At 38.6% G+C, this 12381-nt stretch overlaps 1 pseudogene; it reads right to left on the bottom strand.

The window, feature by feature from the left end:
• Window positions 1-9439: 9439 nt before the first annotated feature.
• LOC141904282 (uncharacterized) lies at window positions 9440-12037 on the bottom strand (annotated as a pseudogene).
• Window positions 12038-12381: the final 344 nt, after the last annotated feature.

The following is a 12381-nucleotide window of genomic DNA, read 5'->3' as shown; positions in this document are numbered from 1 at the left end:
ATAGAAAAATAGATCAATCAATGTTATAGATCCTGTATCAGTCACTGTATGAAAAATAAAGAATAAATATAGTTCAATATTCAATATAGTGCAATATTTTGTAAGAGATGATTATTGTTACATACATATTATAATATTCTTTGAAGATAAAATCAAATAAAATCCCATGAGATTGAGTGAACTTATTTCTTTATCTTAGTACTTCATACTAACCTCCAAATTGGAAATTGTAGTTCGCATTCCAATGTGTGGTTGGAGAAATTGGAGTTTCTCCAAAAGCCATGCAGCTTTCCTTGACTTTTTAGTGGCACTACTGCCACTTGCTGCCGGATTCTTGTCCTTGGTGTACTGGGTTTGTAGGCTCATCAAGTGTTTTTGAACCTGTTCAACTGAAAAATATCAAAAATCGTAAAACTGTTTTATATCGTTTCAAAAAAGGAAGTGGTTATTTTGCCAGATCCGGTCACCGACTTCTGAACGATATTTTGCCGGATATTGTCTCTAATTGGCTAATTGACCCCGCGCGCAGAGAGGTGTACGACTTAGAAAATTCGAAGGAAGTGTGGAGAACATAGAGAAAATAGAGCGGATAGAGCGAGACTCGAACCCAGGCCAGTAAATTACTAGTGCAGCATCATACCACTAGACCACCGAGCTCGCTTAAAACCACCTGAATGTTTTAACTACATATAGCCACACCTTACCCTAACCCCTTCCTTAGTTGTGAAACGGAACCCTCTGGACCCTCTTCTCACCCTCTTGACACTAGTAACCCTATCGAAACCCAATAGAATGATTTTATTGTTGCATAATATATGGATCGGGCAAAATATCTTATAAACGTCAGTAACCGGATCCGGCTAAATAACCACTTCCTTCAAGAAATTGGCTGAATGAAGTGAATTTGAATTTAACTTGATAGCGGAAAAGTGGAATAAATACTGGTCATATCCAGCGCGAAAGCTATGTCGTGTTACGCCTTAGCTTTTTTTACATGGTCCCTATAAGAATCACAGGACACGTCGAACAAACATGGCTTTCCGACCACATTTCCACCAATTTGTCCTCTTTCGGTATATCCCATGCCGATTCTTGTTCGTCTGTCGGGGCTGCCATTTTGTGAATGCACATGATTTCTACCTTGGCGCTGATTCGTCGCTAGTAGCTGCACACTACGCGATTTGCTGCCGATCCTGACAATGGTTGCCAGTGACCGCACACTTGGTGATTTCTCGGAGATTTTCGTCGTGGCTTAAGATAATTATTTCACAAGTGTCCTGAGCAACATCAGAATAGAAAAGTCAATTGTGTTCAAGGTAATAATTGCGGAGCCTTCCACAGTGTATGCTGTCTCTGAATAGTTTTGCTGAACACTGGTGAGTCACGTATAAAACTTTTGGCACACTTGTTAAGATCCTACACTTAAATATTGAAATCCTAATCCCAACTAAGTATGAGACCATGTAGTGCTTCACCATGTGGTGCTGGATCATTTTAATTGCAATATATATCCACTTAACTGAATGCATTTCGTGGCATTTGTTCCAGGTAGTTGCGCTCTCTTGAGTTCTTTGTTCCGCAGTGAAGTATGATCACCTCATATGCTTCCCCGAATAACTAAGCACCCATTCATCTAACTTGGCAATCATCGAGATTCGCAGTTTTCCATTTTTATAGGTCTATCAAGGAGACACAGTGGGGGCATTCATTTGTATGCTGGCACCTCCCCAATTGTTAATGAGGCTTTGTTGGTGCTGCTTCCACGAACAGGCTCTCCTGACCTCCCAGAGATGCGCGGCGAGTCTCGGGCATCAGCCGAAGTGTTTATTTTTTGGTAGCAATTTCCCCAAAATATGATGCTGAAACGGTTTCTGCTGCCTGCAAACACAAGTCAGTTCTACCGGTTTTTAATCAGAGTTTTTTCCAAGGAAGGATTTATGAAACAAGCCAGTTAAATGTCGAGTTATTTTTGTTACGTGTATTATATCCATGAGAGAATGAAATTGTTTCAAAGATTTTCAGTATGGCTGGTGGAAGGTATATGTAAGAAGATATATGCAACCAATCTTTTAAAAGACTGACACTTATCTAAGCTATGTTTTAAACAGTATTCACAAATACAAGTAGATAGGCGTTGGTTGGTTTTTCAGTCTGGATTTGTTTCACCCACATGTAAATTCAAAAAACAGTTGTTATTTTTGTTCTGACGTTCTGGAGGTGTTTTCTAAATGTTCAGCGACAGTATGATAGTAAACGATCAAATCATCAAGAGGAGCTAAAGCATGCCGCAAGGCACAACTCTGTTGGCCTCTGATATTTTTCTGGTGCATTTTTCAGACCCTGGACCATTCTTACATATCTGAATGAGCTAAAAAGCCAGACAAAGCTGGATCCATCGCTGTCTGGTTCATGAATGCAGCCATTAATTGAAATCCTTTACCCCAGCCCCCCGATCTGTTATGGGTTAAGTGCATTAACTGAAGACAATTCTCCCATCTGGAAACTAATACTTCAAGCTCTGAATAATAATATCAATGCAATTATCATGCAGATCTTTCATGTCACCATCTATTGCTTTCAGGTCGACTAAGTTCCTGTCTCTTAACTCTTTGCACGCAGAGCCATTGATAAATTTTTTGAAGTTTTCTCCTGTTGCCATTTAGCAAGCCTCTAGGATGGTTTTGGTATTGTCTTCATCTGGTAACTTAGCGATGACTTCTAAATGCATTTTGATAGTATTGAAAATTGGAGTAAAATGTTGCACGTGAAATGCAATACGCCATAAAACCTCCAGACAATGGGATGAACAATCCCTCAGACTTGGTTATCCACCTCTTCAGATTCCTGTTGGAGGCTGATCATGACACTGACCAAGATTCTTATCAAATTGAGCAAGCCTGGTCGTGAGACAGTCATGTTGAGGTCCTAGCCTTTTTTGGGATTATTGTATCCTGATCCAGTAACTCCTCCAGAGACCACACGGCTCAATAAGACAGAAAACCATTTGTGTTCTAATATAACATGGACAAGTTTCTAATCTAACATGCACAAATCTCTAACATGCTCAAAACGTCTAACATGCACAAAATTTCCAACCTGCACAGAATTTCTAACATGCACAAAATGAGTAGATCAATATGTAATAATGCAAATCGATACTGTAGTTAATGTAAGTCATTATCATAATGATTTGCGATGTAAATAAACTATCAGTTATTAAGTAACATAATCCCCCAAGTAACTTGGTTTTTTCACAAATAGACCGGACCTTGTGGAAACATTAGAATCCTTAACAACCTGAGGAGTTTCAGAAGGGTCAGGGAGGCAAACTACAGGAGATTCTGGCGGTTGAGGAGGTTCAACTTCTGGTAGTCCTTGAACTAATACCGGCAGTATAGGCAGAGTAAGTGTCTACGATTATGATGCAATTGTTTACCATTAACATCAATAAAATATGATCTTTCATAATTATCAGCAACTGCTATTACTCCTGCCAGTTGCCAAGTGTCTTTGGTAGACTTTTTGTACCTCACTATTTCACCTGGCCTCAGTGTAGGCAGTGATTTAGCTGCTCTATCATAATATTTCTTGTTCAACTGTTGCCTTGACTGAAGACGCAAGCGATCGCTATTAGAATTGGATGGTTTTAGGATAACTTTGGCAACTGGCAGTCTGGTTTTCAGACGTCTACCCATCAATAACTCCGATGGGCTTTTACCCACACCCTCAAGAGGTGTATCTCTGTATGCCATAAGAGCGAGGTAGATGTCTCCACCAGACTCCTCAGCTTTTGTTAACATGTTTTCAACTGTTTGTACAAAACGCTCAGCTTGTCCATTTGATTGTGGAAATGTTGGACTGCTAGTATCATGAACAAAGCCCCAGTCTCTGGCAAAGTTCTGAAAGTCTCTACTAGTAAACTGCGGTCCATTATCACTTCAGGTAATGTCTGGTATTCCATGACGAGCATAGATTGACTTCAATGCGTTAGTCGTTGATTTACTCTGTTCATCTGGCAGTAATGCAACTTCTGGAGTAGAAGTCAACGCAGATGAGATAATCCCGTTGTCTGAAATGAAATAAATCGCATGCCACCTCAGCCCATGGACGATCAGGCATTTCGTGAGGAATTAATGGTTCCTTGCGATGTGCGTTTCTCTTTTCAAGACATAGTTTGTAGCGCAATACCAAGCGTTCAATGTCTGTTAAGAATTCCCCTGCCTGGTGAACCCTCTTCTCAATTTTGATGATATTTCGCCATTTTAACCTCCTTATGGGGTCACAAATATACACAATAGCACCTGTAACTTTGGTGACATGGGTGGCATATTGAAAAATTTTCATACCAATGAATGCCGGAGTTAAAAATCGGTTATCCAAATTCCCCCCAACCTGTAAAATGACAATATGCGGCATATGTATCTTTATGGATGAAGTAATACCCATGTCATGAAATTTATCTATTGTGGCACCACCGATACCAATTAAAATGGAGGCAGCAATATCTATATCGGAAATACTCCAATCGGCCATGAGGGAGGGGAGACTACCTCTGTTCCCCGACACAAACTCGCCCAAATGGCGGAAATAACTATGGCTAACAGCTCAATGTTACCCCTGTAGTAGAATTGACCATTCGACTTCAGAGAAGACAATAAAACCACAAAGCAAAGTCTACTCATGTCAGCTGAAATGCACTCCCAATTAATTAAAAGTCAATGGTGAAAACTTATGTACTGGCGTATGTATATGACGTGAAGCATTGATGCTTAAAGATAAATTGCTATTACTAAATGTATAAAATGCTGATCTTAAAAATAGAAATAGGGGACACAACTACAGGATGCTCAATGAAATTAAAAACCTGTGAAATATAAAAGTCCACTTTAGGATGCTGATGATGATCTAAGGGAACATATTTATTGAATCCCAACAGAACTTGTTGGAATCAAGTTGCAGCCTTTCCAAAATAGAGATGGATTCATGAGCCCAGATTTCTGCACCATACAATGCTTTTAGAAGAATCATTGTATCAAATAGTTGACTCAAAAAGTGGAAGGATAGGTCAAATAGTTTACCCTTTTTGTAGCAGTACATAGCCTTAAGACTTGTTCAAGTCTTCTCTTTTCTTCTCTTAGAATCCATTTGATGATAATACTGTACCCAAGATACAATAACCCGTGACACATTCGATTGTTTCTCCATTTGAATAAAAAATTGGTTTTGTTAACCGTTCGGACTTCCAGAAAATTGCAACTTTGGATTTCTCCACGTTGATTTTTAACCTCCCGTGTGTCTGTCAGCAGAATTGTGTCGTCAGCATACATTAAAATCATTATGAGAGAAATCCCACAATAACAAAGCCAAGATTGAAAAATTCTATATCAGAATGATTGTATTTGAGGAGCGATGTTTTGGCTAACAAATAAGATTATTCATATTTTTGTATGAATATCCTGTTATTTGATTTTGTTCTCAGTACGCCTGATGATGGCTGAAACGTCGCATCTCAAATACAATCATTCTGATGTAGAATTTTTCAATCTTGGCTTTGTTATTGTGGGATTTCTCTCATAATGATTTTAATGTATGCTGACGACACAATTCTGCTGACAGACACACGGGAGTTTTCGTCGACTTCAGTTCCGGTTGGGGTTCTGGCCTGTTTGTTTCTCGAAAGTTTATAATTTTCACAGTTCACAAACACAAACAATAATCTACTGAAAATTTATTGTCTTATTCATGCAACTAATTTTCCCTGTACACTTTTCCACCACAAGAAGCCAGAGGCAACAACTTGTATAACCCGATGAATACTTCTTAATTTTCTTGAATTTGTTAAAGCATTTAATAAAGACCCTGTTTGGTGGCAAAATGTAACCACTACCGGTTGAGGTATGTCAGTTCCTCAATCAAAAGATCAAAAGTCTAAAACGCATAGTTGCCAGATCTTTGGCCTTGTTTCGTCCTTAAAGGCCCATTGGTATGAGCAGTAGATAACTGGGTGGTAAGCACTTGGGATTCTGCACAGTCGGCACTTCCCACTACAGCTGGAGGCAGTGTGATGCTGTAGTGTTTGTTTATACTTCCATTTGAGCTCAGGCTAATAAACTGTCACAGCCAATTTAAATTGCTCACGTTAATATCAGACTACGAGAATTAAAGAATAGAATTACCGTAATCAAGTTTCAACCATTTTTATTAACACTAATTCCAATAATCATAATCCGAGAATAGTTTGTCTATGTAAAGATTCCATATATTTCTCCGATAGTTAAATGTGCAACTCTTTTCTTCTGTTTTTTACAGTTTTTACTGTCTCCTGGCCGAATTCTGATACTGGTGTAACCTCGGTCAACGTTTTCATTCTAGTGGCAAACAGCAAAATTTGCTCTCATGTTGTATTGTTCATCGCTGAATGATATGCGTTTGTCCTGAAACAAGTTCATCACATTGTTGAAGGATTCGACATAAAACGAGTCCCTTCAGTAGATGAAGCATTCTGGATGTTTGTACAAATAAGTACTACGGAAAACATTTCTCAACAGATTTTCCGCCACTGTTGACATAATGACTACCATTGATGGTTGGTAATACGGATCTGTCGTGCAGCGCGATTCTGTACTTCAGTTTTGATGTTCATTTTTATAATGAACTACGAGATTATCCAAGTTGTCTCTTGAGTTTTTGGTTTACCTTTGTCAGCAGTATGAGCTTGGCATTGAGTCAATTCATGTAAAATCGCGGTACGTTTTTTTTATGTGAGCATTTTTTTCATTGGTTCTCGGGTTAAACGACGTATAATGCAATTGAAGACATGACGAACCTCCGTCGATGACATGGTCAACATGACATGGTCAACATGACATGGTGAGTTAAAATTCAACGAAAAACTGTTTTTGGCGGGAATATTCTTAGCTCTAGCGTATAAAATTGCAATGACCTCGATTGGGGGCGTCGTCTCTACGAGCGAATGTGATTGGCTGTTTTTGGGATATACGGGGAATTCCGGCACTACTAAAATAATTATGGGAAAGCCATTAATGGCGAACGTTTCATTGGAGTAGGTGCCGTATATGGGCGAATCTTAAATGCTCATTGCTGGGGAGAAATATAATTATTTCACAGCGCCATAGGTATTGTTTCATTTTAATACCCGGTGATTGTGTTGATAGAGATCGAAGTGAAGCGAACGTTCACTACATTAGGCCTCCACGTGTTGCGAGGGGCGCTAACATAAGACTTGCAAACACAAACACGCTCATACACACTACTATATGGTGATGCCGTAACGCTGCTTGGCGCGTGCACGTTTGGTATGATAACAGGCTTGAATAATCATCGTAGCAGAAGATGAGCACTGTGTTTTCTGTTTGTAATTTGTAATTAATTGTAATTTCTTGTGACCTGAAAATACTAAGCATCAAACTATAGGTATAGGTCGAGGTCTGAATATTGTAGTGGTAAATTCCAGGGTTTAAAACGATCTAATACTACGCCCCGGTGTTTTAGCTTGTTTAGATATCATATGAATTTTATTTGAATATCTTTTCATATTGTGAAAAATATTTTTTTGAAAATATAAAATAGTTTCCAATGCCGCGCCTTCCTGTACCCTACGAAATTTTGGCCCATAAACAAATGTTTATCTTTGGTCTTATTTGACTACAAAATAATTCTTTAAGAAAAATAAAATACAATATAAACTTCTAGAACTTTGAAGTCACGATTTAAAAAGATTTTTCAAGCAATGCCCTTACTCCAAACAACCTCTAGCTTTCAAGGTAAACCACACTTTGCCCATGGGCAGTTTATTTGGATCCTGTTTACAATTTCTGATATCTCACTGCATGTGTGTTCCAATTGCTTTGGACTTATCTTGGAGTTGCTCGTGCCAAGTTCCATGGTTTTTCTGAGCACCGGCTGACACTTTTTCAATCCCTCAAGGCATTTTTTATTTTGTGACACGTATCATTTTGGTTCGTAGCCCCTTGATCTCTCATGAATTTATTAACTGATGCACCATTATCATGGCTATGAATTCCGATCTTCAAACCTTCGTTGTCTTTTGTTGATCTAATGTACTCGTAAATACGCTCTGTAGCTCAACGCTCATGACGCTGCGACACTAGATCATCCGATTTGGTGACATGTTCATAGCGTAAAACTTTGTTACTTTTTTTACCAACAACTGCCACAACACTGCTGTCTTTGGCATTTTTGTGCCACCCGTGCCGTGCGTCAGTCATTATATTGATGGTGCCTGGGTTCTCATATATTGCGATCTCTTCTAAAAGAGCGTTTTCAATACTTTTATCATGTTCTTCTTGCGCGGCATCTACATAACTACTTTGAATTTTTTTCAATCTTTCGAAATTTTGCCGATACCACTGCCTTCCGTAAGACGTTGATAGGCTATGTATATCATCCCTGAAGTGAGTAATCCATGTGATCGACGTCACACTTGTCTGTGTTCACACAGTTTGCTACATCAATGTTGACAGTATCTGGCGAATTGTGTGCAAGCCAGTAATCCAACATATTTTCCATTACTGTAGCATTACTGGCTAATCTAATCATTTGCTTCAACATTCTTGTTTTTCTCTAAAATGTTCTTTTTCACGGTATCATCTCCAGATATTTCGAGTTTGAAACTTTTCGATCGCCTTCTTTTTGCAGAATCCCCAATATTCTACATTTTGATAAAACAGGTCACAGAAATTGAAATGTCAGTTGTCTTTGCTTTGAGTGAACGTAAAAGACTGAATAGGCACAAAATCCACTATCCCTAAATTTCAGTTAGAAAAACTATGGACTCGGCCATGGACTCATTGTAAAATGCTATTTAGGGAACTTTGAGTATTATGTGCTGTTGCTATGTCACTGGCCTTTAATTTCAGTGTGGGTGCATATGTGACCGGTGCTGGCCAAATGAGTCACTTGGGCCAAAACTCAATATAAGTGATACATACATATTCTAAAGTACTTTTTATGAACTTTCCAATGGTGTATAGATTATTAAGATTGGATGAAAAATGAAAAAGTTATTAGATTTCCAGTTTCGGAAAATATTGTGATAAAACTTACCAAAAGTGGAGAAAATCAAGGTTAAAAGCCGGCGACTTTTGTCCAAAAAATTTCCTTAGCAACCATCCTCCAAAATACATGAAATTTGGCTGAGTTATTAAACACTATATTATAAAACATCCAAAAGTTATAAATGCATAGATAAAAAACTTTTTCTACAAACTAATATTATTTTGAGGTACTTGTCAGGTCTTATCAGGTACTTATCAGGCCGAATTACCACGTGTTACACCTGACCTGAGCATGATTTAACAAACAGTTTACAAGTTTTTGTAGCACTATAAATGCAGTTTAACTATACACACATTGTCTAATTATCCACACCATGCACTAAAGGCCACTTTACTGAACTCTAGCCCTTTTTTGAGGGGGGTGTAATATCCTCATCTGAGTCCTCATTCACTGGAAGCACAATGTCATCTGGTCTAGGACACGTAATGTCACGGGTTTCAACTGTGCAAAACTCCCTTATCTTTTGATACAAGTATGTCTGCCTAGCATTTTCCAGTCCTGGTGGTGGTATAACTGCAGGTAAGTCCAAGGAAGGATGAACATTCACTTTCTTGAGAAGATTGACAGCAATTTCTTGTGAATCGGAATACTCACGGACAAATACAGTACCCGGAGACTCAGCACCAAACCTGCAAAAAAGAATATGACAGTTTGTACCATACAACATGGAAAGGTTTAAATGCATCGTCAGCTGTAAGGAATTCTTGTCATTAGTTAATCATTAAACCATTATGCAGTGATAAAAAATTCATCCGAAAAATTTTTATCAGATTTTTCCAAGATAGATATTTACATGTATTAGTGTTCTATGGTCCAACTCTTTATTTATATATGAAGAAAGTATATAGAATCCAACAGTTTAATGTGTATATGAAATTATTTCCAACAACAAAGGTTCTTTTCAATTTTCAAAGATATTTTTACAAACCTGAAGTGATGGTACTTTTTGATTCCTGTCATCTTCTTGAAGAAAGGCGCCAGTTTCTCCTGCCAATTATGAAGAGGCACTATCACGGAGCCATCTTCATTACCAACTAGCTGTGCAATGTTCACACCTGTAAGGGTACTTTCCTCCACAACCTGTGCCATGTCCCCAAGGCTGGATACCAATGTCCGCGCCGATATCGCTGTTTCACTAAACCAAAACACCAATCAGGGGCGAACTTCGTATGGCCCGTAATCAGAAAATGCAGCTCAACATGGAAATGAAGACCACACATTACTCTCCACAAGAAGTACCACACAACATAATTGTTTTTGTTTTGCCCGGAACAATTGTCGCAATTCAAATGAACACTGGTCTCTCCTAAACCATAGTGACGGAAGAAATAATCAACATATGAGATCACTGCATTAGAACCTTTGCTGACACAAACAGATTCATCGATGAGAAAGTTGACTTGTTTGGGGAAAGCTTCACAGCAAGTTCCAAACAAACCACACTTCCTTGGTACAAGAAAATACATGGGCCCTGGCTGCATTGGGTCCGACGGATAATGTACTTGTTGGGCGTAGTCAAAAGAATAGTGCATCGACACATTTTTTGAGGAGGGCGCATGCTGTCCCAGATCCCAATTTTTATCCTCAACTGCACGTTTGGCATCCTCGACCAAGCCCTGGTACACTGATCGCTCCTTAGAGACTGTAAGGAGGTGCTGTTCTTGTTCTTTAATTCGCTGCGTTTTTTGATTTTCTGCTAGGTTAGCACTATGGTACACTGCTGTGTTGTTTTTATGACAGACCCAGCACAAATCTGTCATAGTACGTGTTCTCACAATGAAGGGTACAAGATTTCTCCATAATCTCCTGAACGAGTGAGCACTCACCGCACGTTGCCCTACAAACATATAGTTGTGATAAGTAAATAATGCTTAAAATAATAAAAAGGTTGCATCAGAACCACTGAAAAAGAGTATATTTTTATAATAACCATTATGCACAGCGCAACTAATACATGTAGCCTACAATCATAAATAATTCTAGTGTCACGGCTTGACCAGATCTGACCATCAATGGGAAAATTTCGGTTGCTAATGGCAATCTGTGACAATGAATACAGTTTGTATGGACAGTCTGTTTGCTAATATAATGGAAATTTATTTTGATACACTTATCCAAAACTTCCATAGCCGCTTTATACTTTCTCCAAACAGATGCCTTGGTTTCTGTCGATGGCAATAATTTGATGTCGAATCTCTTAAATCCGGGAACTCTACCAGGAAGAACTAAAGCGTGTGCCTCTGCGAAATTGACGATAAACTAGACTACTCGCTGAATGTCATATTTCAGGTAGTGCGGATTAGACTTGTGCCGGCTGATAGTTTTTTTTATCCGTGGAATGAGCCTGTTTTCTTTGTAAAACTTTATCACTGCCGTCAGTTTGTTTTGGCTGATGCTGAAAAAAGAAACAAAGCAAATTAAATCATGAAAAACATTGAAATCCTATTTAGGCCTAAATGGCGTCGCTAATTCAATTCATGCACTCTCTCAAAAAATTTAGTCCATTCTTAGTCCAGAGCCAGTGGTATTCACGGATTAGAGAATCTGAATTCTAACAACGGTCAACCATTACTAGCATCAATTACTGGCTTCCCATTCCCAAGGCACAGCTTTATTTGAAAATTGAGAAAATTAGTAGGCCTAAACTTAGTCTTAGGCCTATCGGTTCTCGCCTACATTTTAACATCATGATTAACAAGATAATAATAATAATAACCTACCTATGAAGAAATTTGAAGGATTCTCTGCATAGCCGTTTCCCTTCCACTAGATAGACAGTTCGCTGCTGTTTACGTTTGGACTGCTCCTTGCGCTTGGATTTGGCCGTCATTTCTGATAGATTCATTGTGGTGCTCAATTTCCCCAGTAAAATTAAGTCCTTTTCATAATCGTTCAAACTTATCATGTTCATGCGCATTGTCCGTACAAAGTTATTGTCTAGTTTGCCATAACATGGCTCGCCATTTGCTAACGAACACCTGTTGCTTTTAGAATTACACGAAAATGTTTTGATGCGTTCTTCCTCGTTATTGAACACAGAATCAGGAGTCTGTACATTTTTTTAATAATTGCGGCAACCTCATTGACGGGGTTGAGAGGAATTATTTCATCATCAGTGCTGCTGCTGTCACTGTCGTCGTCAGATACAGGATAATTATCTTCATGAAGAGATGCCGTCAAAACATTAGTCCTATCATCACTATCATCAGCTAAAAAATCATAGTTCAACACTTCCTCCTCTCCCTCATCATCCTCTTCATCAGAGGAACACTCATCATCTGA

The sequence above is a fragment of the Tubulanus polymorphus genome, chromosome 4, assembly GCF_964204645.1.
Source record: "Tubulanus polymorphus chromosome 4, tnTubPoly1.2, whole genome shotgun sequence".
Taxonomy (NCBI): domain Eukaryota; kingdom Metazoa; phylum Nemertea; class Palaeonemertea; order Tubulaniformes; family Tubulanidae; genus Tubulanus; species Tubulanus polymorphus.
This window is presented reverse-complemented; position numbering and strand designations above follow the sequence as displayed.